Source organism: Megalobrama amblycephala, linkage group LG1 (genome assembly GCF_018812025.1).
Source record: "Megalobrama amblycephala isolate DHTTF-2021 linkage group LG1, ASM1881202v1, whole genome shotgun sequence".
NCBI lineage: Eukaryota > Metazoa > Chordata > Actinopteri > Cypriniformes > Xenocyprididae > Megalobrama > Megalobrama amblycephala.
This window is the reverse complement of record NC_063044.1, coordinates 69,314,404-69,334,441: the sequence shown is the minus strand read 5'-3', so window position 1 is coordinate 69,334,441 and position 20,038 is coordinate 69,314,404. Positions and strand designations below refer to the sequence as shown.

The 20,038-nt window shown below is 38.9% G+C and overlaps 1 pseudogene; it reads right to left on the bottom strand.

Annotated features, from left to right (window-relative positions):
• Nucleotides 1-6,336: 6,336 nt before the first annotated feature.
• LOC125276422 overlaps nucleotides 6,337-20,038 on the bottom strand; it is a 39,637-nt pseudogene continuing 25,935 nt past the window's right edge.

The window sequence follows — 20,038 nt, the reverse complement described above, 5'->3', positions numbered from 1 at the left end:
CTGCAGTTGTTAAGCCCCTCCTGAAAAAGAAAAATCTGGATAACACCATATTGAGCAACTACAGACCAATCTCAAATCTTCCTTCCTCCAAGATCATTGAAAAGTTGTTTTTAATCAGCTGAACAAATTCTTAAGCTTGAATGGATACTTTGACAACTTTCAATCTGGTTTCCGACCACATCACAGCACAGAGACAGCACTCATAAAGATAATAAATGAATTTCGCCTAAACGCAGATTCAGGTAAATTATCAGTGCTGGTTCTGCTCGACCTCAGTGCTGCGTTTGACACTGTCAATCACAACATACTTCTTGACAGGCTGGAAAACTTGGTTGGGCTTTCTGGGATGGTCCTTAAATGGTTCAGGTCATACTTAGAAGGGAGAGGTTATTATGTGAGTATCGGTGACCATAAGTCTGAGTGGACATCCATGACATGCGGAGTCCCTCAGGGTTCAATACTTGCACCCCTCCTGTTCAACCTATATATGCTGCCACTGAGCCAAATAATGAGAAAGAACCAAATTGTCACAGCTATGCAGATGACACCCAGATCTACCTCGCCCTATCACCTAACAACTACAGCCCCATTGACTCCCTGTGCCAATGCATTGATGAAATTAAAAACTGGATGTGTCAAAACATCCTTCAGTTAAACAAAGACAAAACTGAAGTCATTGCGTTTGAAAACAAAGATGAAGTTCTCAAAGTGAACATGTACCTTCACTCTAGGGGTCAAACAACTAAAAATAAAGTCAGGAATCTTGGTGTGATTTTGGAGTCAGACCTGAGTTTCAGTAGCCATGTAAAGACAATAACTAAATCAGCATATTATCATCTCAAAAATATTTCAAGAATTAGATGCTTTGTCTCCAGTCAAGACTTGAGAGAAACTTGTTCATGCTTTCATCACCAGCCGGGTGATGAAAGCACTGGCCTTCCCAAACTGGCCTTCCTCACTGGCCTTCCCAAAAAGACCATAAGACAGCTGCAGCTCGTACAGAACGCTGCTGCCAGGATTCTGAGCAGAACCAGAAAACATGAACACATCACACCAGTCCTCAGGTCCTTGCACTGGCTTCCAGTTGCATTTAGAATTGATTTTAAAGTACTGTTACTTGTTTATAAATCACTCAATGGCCTAGGACCTCAATTCATTGCAGATATGCTCATAGAATATAAACATAACAGATCACTTAGACCATCAGGATCATGTCACTTAGAAATACCAAGGGTTCACTCAAAGCAAGGAGAGTCTTCTTTTAACTGTTATGCCAGCCGCAGCTGAACCAGCTTCCAGAACAGATCAGATGATCCAACAGTAGCCACATTCAAATCCAGACTCAAAACACATCTTTTTATCTATGCATTTGCTGATTGAGCACTGTGCTATGTCCGAACTGTTTGCATTTTTTTTAATACATATTATCTTTTTTATTCTTTTAATTCCTTTCCTGTTTTTATTTCATTTTTAATGTATTTTATATATTTTATGTATCATCTTGTTATTTCTGACTCTTAATGCATTTTAAATATTGCTGTCTGGTTGAAAGAGCTGGGAGAATTAGGAAGAAAGCATTTTTGATTAAGTTAAAATTTGGTAAATTTGGATTAACCATGGGGAAATTTGAGCTGTGGTGCATGGTTAAGATATCTCTGGATTACAGTCAGGACACTTTCCAAAGGGGGAAATTTCCAAAGGGGAAATTTGAACTGTGTTGCATAGATAAGATATCTCCGGAAGGGGGATTGGGGCTGTGTGGCACAGTTTGAGGTGTCCTGGCAAAAGGGGTGATTGAAACTTTGTTTATCAGTTCGAAGTGCCTTAATAGCTAGAGCTAGACAGCGGTCCTGACGTGTGAGGAAGATCCAGTAAGATCCGCTCTGAGGGATAGATACGTTTAGATCCACTCTGATGGACAACAAAAACAAAAAACAATTCTCTGTTTTTACTGTTATTTCTATTCCTTATGTTCTATTTTTATTCTTCTTTATGTAAAGCACTTTGAATTACCATTGTGTATGAAATGTACTATACAAATAAAATTGCCTTGCCTTGCCTTGCCTAATGCTGTTTCATCACACATCTGTTTTTAATGTACGCTATGTATATTGTGTGTGTGTTTCTTGGAAAGCAGCCAAGGCTAGGAAAGAATGCTCTGGGAAGAATAGTTACTTGACCGGAAGTTGACCATATTTAGACTTGTTTTTCTATATGAAACCACATTCCTATATCATGACAGTATATTCTCACTAGACAGTTGCTACACCACCCCTTCACATGTATAAAAGCCATGTACAGACGCAAGATTGGGAGAAGGTTTTGTGAACGGATTGGCTTCATGTTCATGGCTCTTTTCCCATAGGCCTATTCATTCAATGAGTGAACAAGACAAACTGAGAATGAGGCATGACTAGGGACAATAAACAGAGATTAAAATAATCGGACCCACTTTATATTAAGTGGCCTTAACTACTATGTAGCCTACTTAAAATTAAATTAATCATTTGATACAATGCACTTATTGTGTACATACATGTTTTTACATTGTACTTATATTTTAAAAACACCTGCATGTAATTACATCTGTAATTAATTTCTGTAATTACATTCATAATTACACTGTTGACCCATCCCTTAACCCTTACCTCTACCCTTAAACCTACCCATACCACCAAAGCTTTCCCGTATCCACCTCAATATCAGCAAAAGTGTTTTGCAATTCAATATGAACCCAATAAGTACATTGTACTTATTTTTTGATGTAAGTACATAGTAGTTAAGGCCACTTAATATAAAGTGGGACCAAATAATCTTAGAATAGCATTTATGAATTAATAGACAAATATGACACATTGTGATTGCCATTGAAAGCATGAATCCCTGTTTATTCCAGAGACATTTGTGAGATTGATTTCAGATCTATATAGGTAATATATAGAGAGAAATATATTCACAATTAATTCACAAACTTAAGTGTAATTGCTAAGCTATAATCTGTTTACTGTCTTTAAGCTGAAAAGTACTATAAATACAGAGTATCTTTCACATAACACAAGACTAAGACTGTAAGACTTGATTTTTCTGCTCAGACAGAAACTGAGATCAAGTGCCCTGCAATAAAGCAATACAACTCATCTGGAGAGAAGATCTCAAAGAAATGGCATAGGACAATGCCTTGCCCTAAACTGTCCTCACGCGTCTACAGGATGCACCCCCCCACCCCCACTCCCACTCCCCATACACACACACACACACACACAAACCCTCCTCCCCCCTGACACTAGTCACTGAAAGTTCTCCAGGAAGCCATATTCTATGTATAATGTACTCTTGTGTATCTATTGTTTTATTCTTTCATGTTTGGCATCATTTCAAATGTGATTGCAAAATGGTCTCAATTTCACAGCATTCACTAGTATTATGAAGAAGATTGAAAACTAAGGAGAATTCTGTCCTCTTTCTGGGTGGTGTTGCGAAAACCCACTCCTGTCCCCCCAAAACCTGGTATATAAGGAAAAGTGCAAAGCAGTCATGGGGGATTTTCTGTAGCCAGAGATCCCATGCAGAGATGGTTGAATGTCTGAAGACACTCACACACCTCTGTGTGTATATGCATTTCTTTGAGTAATTGATGTTATGCATTTATTATTTATGAATTGGCTTCTAATTGTCCAACTATGTAATTGGCATGATACATTTTTACTTGGCAAATAAAAAGTTATATTTGATTTACTCTGGATTCTTCTGAAATCATTATGACCAGTAGATTATTGGAGTCCATATTTCCACAAATCTGCATCAGGATAGATTCAAACTAAAGGACCATGAAAGGAGCATGTTGCACATCATGTGGGATTTTTTGATTTTGTCTATCAACTGGCTTAGCAAGTTGCAGTATCGTGACTAAGAAAACTGTATACATTTATTATAAACCGAAACATTTATTAATTTTTCTCTCTCTCTTTTTCTTTTTTGGTGATGTTGCAGTTTTCCAAGCACAACACAGTGAGACTAATGAATGTAGGACAGCTTTGTTATTTCCTTTTTTGGGTATAAACAGTTTAGGACCCTTGAGACCAGATATTTTGAATAAAGTAAAAGTTTAAAAAAATAATTAATAAATTGAAGAAAAACTTAATGAAGAATAGTTTGCAGTTTCATCAGCAGAAGCCAGCTTCAGGTTCGTAGGCCGCTCTCTGCGTACATTCACATTTTCACAATAATTATACTCTAACAGTGTCAACTGTCATTACTTCAGGTTGAATGATTCTGATTGGCTAAGAAAAATAGACAAATTTGGTAATCTTCCACACATGGACAGATTGTCAGAAGCGTATCTCCCTTCGTCACGAAGATGACGAGGGGGACCCTGGATTTAGGTACCGGCTGTTCTTTTGGGTTCATGACATGACGTCTGCTGGTCTAGCAGAGTGCTAGTTGTCCACCAGTAACAAAGGGACCTGCACACAGAACACTAGCACACATACACAGATACACATGATTTGCAGCTATTTCAAGGTTGAAGTTGATCTGAGCTCTGCTCTGAGCAGGAAACTTTCCCAAAACATAGTGATAACATGTTCTTTTCTCTCAGTGAGCGGTACAGAGGAAAACAGATGCTTTAACATACATTGAAGAAGTCATTCAAATAATTTAACAGAAATATAAATGTTGATTAATAAAAATATATATTTAAGCAGCAGTGGATTCCAGAATCCATCCCATCACCTTATTCGTTATTATTACTCTAATGAAAAAAGTAATAATTTTTTTATGTGCTTGTCACAAACTTAAAGAACAGAAATTTCACAGTGTCAAATAACCTTCAAAGGGCATAATTACCAATATGTATATAATTGTTGTTATATAAAAACACAATTTATAAACAAATTACAAACAATACAACAAATACTATAGAGATACAAATTAAACAAATGTGTTTTTCAGATACAGTAGGTTTATTTACCATGTATACATTTATTTAACACATTTTGTTGTTGTATTAACATTAATGACAAATATAGGCTACTGTCCCTTTAAGAAGGAATCCATGGATACTGACACATATCCTGTTTTCACCTAAATGTTTACATCCACTTAAGCCATAATCGATTGTATTTACGTGAGATACTCCACACGATGGACATTTTGACAACTATGTGTGCATTTGACCATTCATGCGCGAGGAGAACTGATCGCGCGCAAACAAAAGAGAGAGAGCGCGCTTCTGGTCTGTCATTCAGCGCGATTCCGCCTATCCCGCCTTCACCAATCGATAACGAATTGTAATTTAAAGCATGCAGTTAGCAATGTGTGTGTCATCATTATTTTGAAGTATTTCCACACCCCTGAAGCTGACATTCCCTGCATCTCAATCAGCTCCCTAGCTCATGAATCAGTATATCATGTAAAGGAATATGGCCGATTCCCTGATCAGTGCCCTGACTATTGAACTAGGGGGCTGATTGAGACGCATGCATTGTTTCTGCTGCTGCTGCCGGTGTCTCTGTTTACAGACAATTATGTCAGTTACGTCACGTGAGGTATCGGTGGTATTTTTATGAGTACGAGTACATGAGCTTGGTATCGGTGCATCCCTAAAAATAATGGTTTGTATTTTTAAAAACATCTATTGGCTGAATCCCAAATGGCACCCTAAACCCCTCACAGTCTTCTTCTGAGTCTGCACTTTCGTGACGTAATGGCGCTTTGACAGCCGTGGCGTGACAACCATGGTGTGGCAACACTCCGGCATGGTTTGGCAAGGCTCTGATGTGGCAGCCGTCTTTGGACACTGGACAGGGGATGGAGTCCCCTCTGGACGCTGGTCTGGGGCTGGAGCAGATGTGTGTGCAGCCCACACACATAAAATGGCTGTGGTCATAATGGTCAGTGCTGCATCCTCTGAAGACTCTGGTATGGCGGCCATCTTTTGGCCATCTCCAGTAATTTTCTTCTCTTGCTCCAACTCCTGCCATCAGGTGAGGGGTGTCATCTCGGCAGCTCCCTCTGACTGATTAAGTGCACCTTGCATTTCTGACTCTCTGTGGTGGTGTACGAGTTGCAGTCTGGAAACAGGAGGGGTATGTGTGCTGGAAGCCTTTGTATTTTACCTAGTAATCCACCAAGTGATGTGGGGACCTTGGTACCCGTCTGCTGTGGATATCAGGATCAGACTGTCATTTCACTGGCTCTGGATATCTTATTCCAGGGCAATCACACACAATCTGGCTCGAAGGACCATGTTGAATAGTTTTTAAAGAACTGCACTGGAATTGTTGTTTTGGTTTGTGATCACCAGGGGGTGTCGGTAAGAACGGACAAAGCCAGAGGTCGGTACTCAACTGATGCTCCATTTATTATGCACGCTCTCACATACATATGGCACATGTGGGGTGTCTAAACAAATACATATACATAATAAATCACAACTGAAATAAATACACTATACATAAGATCAACAGCAGTAAACATTTAAATAAGACGATTAGACAGATCTCCATTTTCTAATGGTGCATTACTGTGCATAAGCAGAAACAACAGTCAAAAACATGCCATAAAATACTGACTAAGAGGTTTATACACAAGCAAAAACCCTATATGCTGGTAAACAAATTAATATAATTTAAATAATCATAATGTAATACACAAACTTGCAGTAATAAATGTGTGAATTATAGACGGCTGGATTTGCTCTGGACTCGCTTAAACAGCTTGAAACTCAAATTCTCACACTAAAGACAAGAAACAAGATGATAGAATCATATAAGCATGATATGAACAAAACATGTACTTCTTTCGAATACACATCCAATGAAAGCAACTTTATAGAGAGCAGTTGACAGAGCTGTAAGAACTAAAATGTCATTCTTCTTATGGGCGGGCCATAGATAAGATTTAAAGAGGAAGTACAAGAGGAAGAGGTAGGAGGGTAACAAAAACTCAGGGGAGTTTTGATCTCAGTGATTCTGAAGGGTGTAAGAGACCCTGAACTGAACATTTACTGACATCCTGATCCTGAACTGAGACTCAAACCTCAATCGATTCTTACAATAAAAATTATAACACTGATTTTTCTCTCTGTTGATCTTGAAGAGTCTCAGTTTCAATTTGTATGATATTGAACTCTTAAATCACTGTTTCAGGAGTGTTTTTGTCTGATTGTTGATCATGTTTGTGAAACCACTGAATCCAGCTGAGTCTCTTGGTTTTGTTCATTCAGTACAGGATTCATCTCATGTGATTCTGGGTTCAGAATAAGACATGTTTTAACATGTTTTCAACAGAATCACAGAAGTGTTTCTCAGTCCTGCTCATGGAGTCTCCTCATTTTAACAGTTTTACCACATAGAAACGTAATTTCCTTTAACTTAACTTAAGTCACATGACCTGCTGCTGATAACTTTATTATAACTCTAGTATATAACATAGTACTTGTGGGACTGTTTGTCAGATGATCAGGATGTGGTGTTACAGATATTTTAGATATTACAGAGTTTATTAGCTGTGGGAGGGGACATGTTCAGTTCACTTAGTTTTGTCATGGCCACAAGATCATTTTTTCAAGGTAACATCATCCTCATGATGTGGCCTCTATTATATATTACCATTTTAAAATGCGATGTTGCCATTCAAATGAAGTTTGTTATTATCTAGTATGCCTAATTAGATATGTTGATTAAATATTAGATATTGATAAGCTGTTCAGGAGTGTTTAATATGGGGTTGGAGCTGAACTCTGGAGCTGATGGTGGCCCTCCAGGACCGAGTATGGAGACACCTGGTCTATGCATTTCTGATAATTCCAGGTTGCTATGGTAATGCAGGTTGTTTATGCATTATATTGAGATTAGCACATCCTGTTCTGCTCGATTGCTCCTATCTGCCTCGCTGCTCAGAGTGGTTTGCATCTGTAACTCCGTATAGCTTTGTTTTGAATCTCTTACTTTTATTCATTGTTGCTTATATTATTATTACCTTTTATATAATATTGCCTACCACATTAATCTGACTTTGTTAGCATGTAATCTCTGAATCTAAATCGCTGTTACAACGTGTTTGCATCTCACTAGCTTGTTAACTTGTCATCACCCAGCCAACATGTCCATGTGGGCCCCACATGGGTTTTAACTGGGCTATACGGGCATCATCTGGGCATGGGTTCAGAGTGGGCACATTGATGGGCTGAATGTGGGCCCCATTTTGAATACATTTTGGGGCCCAGTTAGGTTTCCCACATTGTTAATTTGAGGGTCCCATATGGGTCACAATTTTTTTTTTTTTTTTTTTTCTTTTCTTAATCTAAATTCTACCCAGCCAACATGCATGTGGGCCCCATGTGGGTTTGTAACATGCTAACTATTCATGTTAAATTAAAGCAATACTGTTTGTATGTTTTATAACAGGGCCTCAGCAGGGTGCGAGATGGTTTTGCACAATTTTAAACATCCACAAAAGTTCCACAGTCATAACGCAGCAATTTCCACACACACGTGTTACAAGATATGAATACATAAAAAAATAATACACGTGCACATTACTTTGTATTCAAAAATAGTTAAAAGTTAACAGTTGTAATGTATAATAAAAACAGCTTTTGAAAGTTAAATTAAATTAATAAACTCGTTCATATTCCTTTCAGTAGTAGAAATCTCCCTTTAAGTGTTACTTTAACCATTTGGACAGAAATATAAAGCACTGGCATGGCTTGATCATAATCATGCATGCTTTTTAAGAGAGTGCTCCTGTTAATGATTTTATGGTATTTTAAAATAATTGCCTTTTCTGTTTTTTCCCTCATTATTGTTCTTTAGATATGAAGCTGATGGGTCTGCCCCAACCCAGGAGTGATGGACTGAAGAATTTTCAATGCTCTTATCCTGTTTTATTGTACTTTTATTTTTCTTCTTATGATCAATAAAAAGGTGGTTTTTCAAATTCTGAGTTGAAATTCTTTTTCTTCACAGTACAAATATTTTCTCATGTAATTTAAATTATATTAAGTCAGGTACAGGTTTACTAAAACATAAATTTATTTTGCAAATGAGCACATTAAAGCACCTTCATTTCACCTACAGGAATAAAAAAGAAATATAAATGGGGCCCAGTTCTCACCCACTGTGGTCCCACAAAAACCCCATAGAGGGGCCATTTGTGGGTCCAGTGTTATTACCCTTCTGGGTCCCATAAGGGTTCTGTATGTGGCCCACATTGGCCCCATTTATTAGAACCCATATGTGACCCATGTGGGCCCCTGTAATGAACACACAAAAGAGCCCCACTTAGAGCCCACTATGGACCCATCATGTGCTCCTATGGGCTAACACACATGGGGTCTGTGTGGAGCCAATGGACAAAACTCTATGGGCCCCACTTGGGTTGCCCATGCAGGGCCCAAGTGACAGCCCATCAAAAACCCACATGGGGCCCACATAGACATGTTGGCTGGGCAGTCTCTCACGCGCTCCATCAAACAGCTGTGGTAAGTCGGATCAGTCTACAAACACGGTGAGTCATGTCATCCTCTCCCAGTATTATATCGTGTTCAGTTTGTCTCATGTTCAGCATAGCTCTCTCGGTCAGTGACAAGGGATTTACATGTCATAAATGTAGGGAAATAGTCAGGCTGACAGAGAGAATCTCAGAATTAGAGACACGCATCCAAACTTTAATCGAGGATAGTAAGAATGCAGTGGCTTCAGATACCGCTTTGGATGCAACTAGCTTAGTGAACTCTGTACATTGTTCGGTTCCGGCTGTAGAGCCCGCGCAGCAGGGCACTTGGGTTACGGTGAGGCGGCCTAGCCGCGGAAAACACCACTCTTCGGGTTCCAGTAAGAACATCAAACAGGTTCTCCCCACTCAGTGACGCACCAACTGCGAATCCTGTTGAAAGTGCCTTAGTTATTGGCGATTCTATTACACGGAACGTGAAAATAGAGACACCAGCCACCATAGTCACATGTTTGCCGGGAGCCAGAGCACCTGACATCAAAGCAAATTTAAAAGGGCTGACTAATGCTAATCGTAAATACTAGACTTTATTGACTTCTGTGTTCACGATAAGACAGATCATTTACTCAGATCTACACTAAATGTGTTTCTGACACTTATTTAAAGGTGCAGTCAGTAATTCTGTCCACATCTAAAGTAAAGAAAAGCATATTTGACAAATGATGTAGTCAGGAAGAAACATGAACATAAATCACTGAGTGCACCTTTAACATCAAGTGAATTAATAAAATCTGATTTACATTAAATATGACACTAACCTGACATGACTCCAGACATGGTGTGATCCCTGTGAGTTCAGAGACAGAGGAGGAAAAGAGATTTACAGGATTATTCAGATTCAAAACATGTCAGACTGGATAATAGATGAGTCCTGGTTTAAACAAAGAAAAATAAACCTTCAAATATCCAAATATCAATATTTGTTTGCTGAATCTTTAAATTTATTTGATTATTGTTTATTTTTCCTTTCATAATTTATAAACAAACATTTTTTATTATTATTTCTACATCAATTTTACACACATGGGTTAAAAATGACCCATATAGAAACCACATTTTTGCAAGTGAGAACATATTTACTGCAGAAAACTATTCACCTGCCACAATTCAACATGGCTTCTTTTGTATATTTGATGCATGTAAGTCTTATTTTATTTCATACAATAGGCTATATTATATTTCATTTTTATCATTTATTATTCTAGATATTCATTAAATATCTTGTTTTTGATTTCCACAAATCATAATTATTCCTTTCTTGTTTTAAGAACAAGAACTCAAGGGAGAACGTCATCACTGACACTGTAATGGAAAGCACCACCTCCTTGCCCGTGATGGACGAACTGAATGCCTTGCCCACTGTGGACAAGCTCAGCAAGGCCATTGACTTTTTAGCATGTGACAAAGCTCCAGGCAGTGACGGCATTCCCCCAGAGGTCAAGGCTGGCAAGAAGAGTGTTCTCCTCGACCACTTCCATGAACTCTTACTTCAGTGTTGGGAGGAGGGAACAGTTCCTCAGGACATGCGAGATGCCAACATCATTACGCTCTACAAGAACAAAGGAGACCACAGTGACTGTAACAACTATCACAGCATCTCCTTGCTGAGCATTGTGGGGAAGGGCTTCGCCAGTGTGCTGACTGAACGTGTCTATCCAGAGACAGCATCGCCTTTATTAACCTGACCAATGCAGTAGAAGGCCTCGTCACTCTACTGCACAGGATCGGATGTCCCCCCAAGCGTCTGAAGATGGTCACATCCTTCCATGATGAAAAGAAAGGTAAGGTCCAGTACGATGGCTCATCTTCAGAACCTTTCCTGATCCGAAGCAGTGTGAAGCAAGGCTGTGTCCTCGCCCCAACACTCTTCGGCATCTTCTTCTCCCTGCTGCTGTGCCACTACTTCAGTCATTTAGAAGATGGTGTCTTCATCCACACTAGGAGCGATGGCAACTTTTTCAACCTTGCACGTCTTGATTAGGGAGATGCTGTTTGCTAATGACACGGCCCTGACTTCCCATACCAAGGACGCACTACAGCGTCTCATCAGCAGCTTCGCTCGCGCTCTGATGAGTTTGGGTTGACCATCAACCTGAAGAAAACAAACGTCATGAGCCAGGATGTCAGCAGCATTCCCTGCATCTCCATCAGCGATTACACCCTTGAGGTAGTGGAGGACTTTACATATCTTGGCTCCACTATCTCCAGCAATGGAATGAACACCAGAATCGGCAAGGCATCAACAGCAATGGCCCGCCTGTGGCAGTGAGACAGCAGTGAGACGTGGATACTGTATACCTGGCAAGAACGCAGACTTAACTCTTTCCATCTGCGCTGCCTGAGTAGTATCCTGGGCATCACTTGGCAGGACCGTGTCCCAAGCACTGAAGTGCTGGCTCAGGCAAAAACATTCAGCATGCGCGCACTCCTTTCACAAAGATGCCTACGTTGGCTCGGCCATGTCTGCCTAATGCAAGATAGTTGGATTCCTAAGGACATCATGTATGGTGAGCTTTAGTGATCGACCGATATTGATTTTTTATAACCGATACCGATACCGATTATTTGCATTAATTTCCACAAAGCGGCAGGCTATATTTATATGTGTATTAGCGAAATAATTGTTATGTAGTAAATGATAATATAATCTAGGGTGTTTAAACAAGATAATCTTGTCAAAAGTTTCATTCAGTGGCCGTGCTTAAGCCTCCTGATCATCCGTCAGTTGCTAAGCAATATGAACGAACTTTTTCTTCTAGACTAATGGTGAGCAAATACAACAGATAGAGAATTAAATTCAGCGCTTTTATTTTCAACATGCACTCATTCATGTCTGTTTTATTTAATTCATGTAAAGTTACGTCTTTATTGGGGCAGGACATGACGAATTACACTACGTGACTCAATGAGTTCGTCTCAATTGTTTAGAAACAAGCTGCATAAATGAACTATATCAGGAATTTATGTCTCAGATCTCATTTGTGCATGTCTGTTATGTTAAATAAAGTTGATTAATTAAAGCAAACCAAGTAGAACATATACTTTACCTGTGCACTGAGTTGTTGTTGACTGATCTCCTCAGACGCCCGGGCTGCAATGGCGGAAATCTCAAAACGGCCACAAGATGGCGCCGTAAATCGGCGAATCCGATATTACAAAACCGATACCCGATTATGGAAAAATGCTTAAATATCGGGAAAAATATCGGTAAACAGATACATCGGTCGATCACTAGTGAGCTTGCCTCTGGCACTAGACCAACAGGCAGACCAGCGCTCCGGTATAAAGACGTCTGCAAGTGTGACTTGAAAGCTGGAAGCCTGAATCCCGCACACTTGGAAGCTTCCAATGCAAACCGTGTCAGCTGGCAGCTTGCCGTAAGGACCAGCGTAAAACTGAGCGAGGGAAAGAGAGAGTAACAGCGGGAGAAGAAGAGGCAGAGTACATGGCAGAGAGCAGAGTCAGTCCTCGCAGAAGCAGTACAGGCTTCACCTGTAGCAACTGCAACAGACTCTGCTGTTCTCGTATTGGACTGTTCAGCCACAGCAGGCACTGCAATTCCACAACAGACTGACTTGGGAGCAAATACTCCATTGTCTCCAGAGACAGAAGGGTGCCAGAGATGTTCTCACTTGCAAAAATGTGCAAATATCAAAATGTTTCTATATGGGTCATTTTTGACCCATGTGTGTAAAATTGATGTAGAAATAATGAAAAAATGTGTTTGTTTTTAAAACAAGAAAGGAATAATTATGATTTGTGGAAATCAAAAACAAGATATTTAATGAATATCTAGAATAATAAATGATAAAAATACATTTCTTCCAAAGATTCAGCAAATAATCACTCAGCCATGATTGAAATAGCATAGGGAATGAATAGGGAATGTCAATTTAGACCCATGTTGTGCATTAGAAAGGTAGTGATACAAAAATGATTTTTAATAAAAAAGTAAGAAAGTAAAAACGAAAATAAAGATTTGTGATTATCAAAAACAAGTTCATTGAGGAATACCTGGGAATACTGAATGATTAAATTAATTTCTTGTAAAGATATAAAGTAAAAACTGCTTTTTTCTGCTGTAAACTGTGAGCAGCTGTCAGTGAATCAGACTAAAGATCACAGTCTTTATGAACAAATATGAGAGGCATCAAAACAGCTGAATGTAATTCAGTGTCAAAACAGCTGAATGTAATTCAATGTAATTCAACAAGTGAATGTAATTCATTTAATTGTCTTTAAGTTCAGGTTATACTCACAGGGTTCAAATACCAGTAAAACCATCAGAAATAAAGTGAAGATGAATTCAGAGGAAAAGATGACGGTCCTCAGATCTCCAACTGCACCTTTACCATTAACTGAGGATGAAAATAAACAACAGGATTTTATTTGCATGAACAGCTGATTATAAGGCTTATTATTGCTCCAAATTAATATATGTGATGAAGTAAATTTGTTAAGCGCATGGTTCTTTCTCATTATTTGGCTCAGTGGCAGCATATATAGGTTGAACAGGAGGGGTGCAAGTATTGAACCTTGAGGGACTCCGCATGTCATGGATGTCCACTCAGACTTATGGTCACCGATACTCACATAATAACCTCTCCCTTCTAAGTATGACCTGAACCATTCAAGGACCATCCCAGAAAGCCCAATCCAGTTTTCCAGCCTGTCAAGAAGTATGTTGTGATCGACAGTGTCAAACGCAGCACTGAGGTCAAGTAGAACCAGCACTGATAATTTACCTGAATCTGTGTTTAGGCGAAATTCATTTATTATCTTTATGAGTGCTGTCTCTGTGCTGTGATGCGGTCGGAAACCAGATTGAAAGTTGTCAAAGTATCCATTCAAGCTTAAGAATTTGTTCAGCTGATTGAAAACAACTTTTCAATGATCTTGCCTATGAAAGGAAGATTTGAGATTGGTCTGTAGTTGCTCAATATGGTGTTAGAGGGGCTTAACAACTGCAGTTTTCCGGGATTTTGGAAAAGTCCCAGAGAGAAGCGAGGTGTTTACCACTTCTAGGAGATCTGCTTCTAAACAGTTAAACACACTTTTGAAAAAAGATGTGGGAAGTGTGTCAAGGGCGCAGGTTGATGTTTTACGGTGCTGTACTGTTTCTTCCAAAATTTTACCATCAATTGCTTTGAAAACAGACATAATAGCTACTTTCTGAGGTTGTAATCTGATCTGTTTTACCCCAGTGCAGCTCAAGGATGTGCTGATCGCCTTTCTGATATTATTAATTTTCTCAGAGAAGAAGGAAGCAAACTCACAACATTTGCTGTCTGAGAGCGTTTCACTGGGAATCTGACTTGGGGGGTTTGTTAGTCTCTCTACAGTAGCAAAAAGAGTGCGGGTGTTGTTTAAGTTTCTGTTTATAATATTTGAGAAGAAGGTCTGTCTAGCTTTCCCTAGTTCCACATTGAAAGCATGAAGGTTATCTTTATAGATGTTATAATGGATTTCAAGTTTTGTCTTTCGCCACATGCGCTCAGCTTTTCTGCATTGTCTTTTCATATTTTGCACTGCTGTTGAGTTTCTCCATGGTGCTTTTTGTCTGCCACTTTTCTTCCTGACTTTCACAGGAGCAATGTTATCAATAACATTCTGTACTTTTGAGTTAAAAGAATCAACAGAGTCTGCAGATATGCTTGGTGTTAAAGATATCGCCTTCATAAACAGTACGCTAGTATTCTCATTAAAGCATCGCTTTTTGACCGAGATAGATCTAGCTTCAACAGTCGGAGAGATCAATATATCAAAGAAAATACAGAAATGATCAGATAGTGCTACATCCTTAATGACAATGACAATTCTGCCTCACAGTGAGATTTTACCACTCACTCAGTTCAGATTAAAATGCTGTAGTTTATAATATGTATTCACCACAGAGTTCATGGTTTATATGCAGATATATTTCTGTAAGTAGATGCTGTGTGATGTTGAAGTGTTCACTCACCTGTTTTCAGTATCAGTTCAGTCATCAGAGCAACAGAGTTCAGTACAACAACACCGACTGATCCAAACACATACACAGGAACAAGACGGAGAAAATCTGGAAGATCAAATAATACAATATCATCACCATTAGATCAGATGAAGCCATTTAACAACCACTACAGATTTTCTTTCTAAATCTGATTCTTAGTCTGTCTGGAGTTTGAAACTAATAATAAATAATAAATGATACAAAAATATTCTGTATAATAATAATGTTTTTCATCATTCATTCACAGTGAAATATTACAGTAAAATAAAAACAGCAGCTGAAGCTGTCTGAACTTCACCATAAACATACAGCTGCAGCGTTTCAGGATCTATGGATTTAACTTAAATTTACAGTAAAAGCTGTTTTTCATTAACTGGTATAATGTTAATATACCAGAACTAAAATACCATAAAACACAGGAGGTGACGAGAAAGTTCAATGTTTATGACAAGCAGCTTCTCCACAAGCTGATGAATAAATATTAATATAGAAGCTGCTTGTCATTCACACAATCACTGAACACTATCATGATGACACACATTTAAATAATGCAGTTAACATGAACAGCACAAGATGTAACATGAGGGCCTAATGTAAATAACTGAGACAAAAAAGAAACAGTTTTTCACTGTATATAGTAAAGGAACTTACTGTTAACAGGTTTTTACTGTATAACTTTACAATCTTTATGATAATTTTACAGTGTAGAGACTCAATCTCTCTTCAGAAGAGAAGAACAGAAGTGAAGAGAATAAACTGTACTGTGTTTAAATGAGCCTGTGAAGTTTATCACTGTCCAGAGTGACTGAAGAAACACAATCATACAGATCCATCCGACACGATCTGAACATGAACAAACACATCATCATGGTAACAGTTTCTGTAGGGTTAAATAGCTGACAGACATTTAGCTTAAGTACATTTTAGCAGAAATGTGAAATATATTAGAAATATGTATCAGATATATAATTTTAGATTATCGTACCCTTTTCATTTTCCAGAGTGGTGATGTAGAAATAGACCAATACAGCATTGACCAATAACATGAACATTAACCACACTGATCTCATGACCGGAGGTGAACCTGAAAAACATGTTTAATAATATTAGTTTAAAAAGAAGTGCATTTCTGTGTTTGACACTGACTGAATCAAGACCATACATTAAACATAATATAAAATCATCTCAGAAATGCTCAGAACATCTGAACACAGATTATTATGAAATCACTGGAAGCATTTCTACTCTCACTCAAAATCTGTAAAGATCAGGGGCCGTATTCACAAAACAAAAGTAGCTCCTAAGTAGCCGATTTAGGAGAAACTTTTAAAAAATAAATAATCCTGAGTCACTATGTAACGAGGCAGGACTCAGGTAGGGATCCAATTGCAAAGCTTTTATTAAAAGTGAGCGTGGTCGTACAGGCAGGGTCAAACAGGAGTAGACAGGAACAGCAAGGGACAGGCAGAATCGTGGTCAGGGTACAGGCAGTAGATCAGGACAGGCAGATATCACTCACAGAACAGAATACCAGGCAAGGGTCAAAGGCAGGCAGCAATGGGTCAAAAACGGGTAACAGACAGGAACGGTAACAAACAGGCAGACAGGATAATAATGCTCAGAATTGTCACAGGGTGAATCAAGACTTCACAATCAGGTGTTGTGTGAGTGAGTCTTAAATAGTCCAGAGAATGTGCTTAGCTGTATGTGGCAATAGGTGATTGGTGGAGTGAGTGCATGTGACTAGAGGTCTTCACGGGTCCAAAAATTCATACCCGAACCCGAAGAGACCCGTAGATGTGCTACACGGAACCGACCCGGCCCGACTATTATTTTGAAAGTTGGACCCGAACCCGTGCAGAACCGAGAAATGCCATAAATGCACTACCCGGACCCGTCTAAGCTAGACCCGAACCCGACCGGACCTGTCTGGACCCGATCGGCACATAGGTCTATTTCACAGCAAATTGCTATTAATAAGTCAATAAACAAGTTGCGAAAATAAAACGTGTTGTCTTACCTAATATTAGTAGGCTATAGCTTTCTCCCTTGTACCTGACTGTGATGCACTTGCCAAGAAAGTTCATCCGTTATTCCTCTCTTGCCGATTGAAATGCTTAATCCACTCATTATATAGCTTTAAAAGTTCACTTGCTGTCACGATGACAAATGCGACTTTGCAGTTTTGCATTATTTCGTTGTATCTCGAGATTCGAGACAACTCACATAATAATATAACTTTGACTGTTTGCCCTTTTGAACTATAATAACGATTGCTTGTTCAGTGACATGGCCGCTGACGTTAGCATTACTTATTTGCGGTCATTTCTGTGCTTTCTGAGCCGAGTCTGACCAAAACTTTAGATATAACAAGATGGCATAATGTTATTATAAAAACAGGAGAAAGAAAGTGCGCTCGCATGAGATGCGCGTTAGCTGGAGCAGCCTGAAACATAAGCTTTAAGCGTCACAGAAAACATTTGTGTGATAGTTCATATTTTGTTAATGATTTGAAATAGGCTATGTTATTTAAATGCGAATGTGCAAGGCTACAAGTAGTTCTTGAGACTTGAAGTTTGTTTGCATTACTGTTGCACACGATAGGAATAGTAAAACTCGATGATCACCGTTTGCTTGCATTAACTCCGCCCGTTCTGCTTCTGATGGCTGGGGTCACTAGTGCACCTTATTTCCCGGCTCATACTTTGCAAGTATCAAACACGCACAGCGCTGACTGACTCCCAACACGGCCGGGTGATCTCCGAATCAAACCGGCTCGGGTATACACACAATGTTAATCAGACCCGGGAACCGAAGTAATAGATTAGGACCCGACCCGGACCCGGCTGACCATTTAAAATATAGTCCCGAACCCGTACGGGTCCCGGGTCGGGTCCCGGGTCCTCGGGTCTCGGGTCTTCTTTGTAGACCTCTACATGTGACATTAATGAGCATGAGGAGGATGCTGGGAAGTGTAGTCCGGAACTGACAAGATTCATGACACACTAAGACCAAATCACAAACAGTCCTAATCCACCCAAAGACACTGAACACCATTGAGGCAATAGCGATAGAGCCTTGGGTGCTCAACTTTTTCTTCATAAATGCAATACATTTTGATTTATTGATTTGAATCTATGATGAGGTGCCAAAAATAAATCTTTAACAAATAAATAAATATTGTCCTATAACATGTGGCAGGTTTTCATGAGTTCACACTTACAAATAATTGAATAGAGTAAAAAAAAAATAAAAAAAATAAAAAATACAAATAAGCATATTTGGTGTGCTGTCCAAGGGTATAGAGGGCTCCGAGCTTGGAATTTAGCCCAGAGTTCTCTCCATATCCCCAGCCGAGAGTGAGGGACGGGTTGGCAGAGGGATGCAGAAAACTGTCAAAGTAACTATAGGCGAGTCGGCTCTCATCTGTGTATATATTCCTCCTCTCTAGCTGATTAGGTAGACCGAATGTGAATGTGTTTCTCCCAAACTTTGTTTATAAAACATAATTTGTTGCTTGCATTTTGCATTCTCATGAGATGCAGACATCCAAGAGGCGGTCCACAATTAACTGTATATATTAGTTTAATTAGTGACACTTAGCATTTAAAACCTTTATTTGAATATGGCAGCATTTTTATTAAATAAATCTTTATTTAAATAGGGCAACATTTGGGTCCCACTTTATATTAAGTGGCCTTAACTACTATGTACTTACATATCAATTAATCATTTGATACAATGCACTTATTGTGTACATACATGTTTTTACATTGTACTTATATTTTAAAAACACCTGCATGTAATTACATCTGTAATTAATTTCTGTAATTACATTTATAATTACACTGTTGACCCATCCCTTAACCCTTACCCCTACCCTTAAACCTACCCATACCACCAAAGCTGTCCCTAACCTTACCCGTAACCCACCTCAATAGCAGCAAAAGTGTTTTGCAATTCAATATGAACCCAATAAGTACATTGTACTTATTTTTTGATGTAAGTACATAGTAGTTAAGGCCACTTAATATAAAGTGGGACCAACATTGGTATTTTAAAACCTTTATTTTAATATGGAAACATGACACCTCATTCTACAATATTTCTATGATTAAATCGCTGACTCCTCCCCATCAGCCAATCACTGTGTGTTTACTTCATAGCAATGAGGTCAACCCCGCCCTTACTCTTAGCTTAAGACTTCAGTCGATTCCTTAGTAAAAGTTTGTCTCAGCAGCTTTGTGAATAGGTTTTAAGAGAAAACTCTTAGCTAAGAACTTTTACTGCTATTTAGTGGTAAGATAAAATGTTTTGTGAATACGGCCCCAGACATTCATAATGGCATGACCAAAATATTGATCTCATGATGTCATGAGTCATGTTTATATCATGGATTAGATCATAATTCATCAAACACTTACAGCCCATTTGTCCAGCACATGTTTCATCCCAATTGTATCTTGTCACAATGAGAAACACTGGTACAACTGCAATAATGATGAATCCTGAAAACAGAACATTAGATGA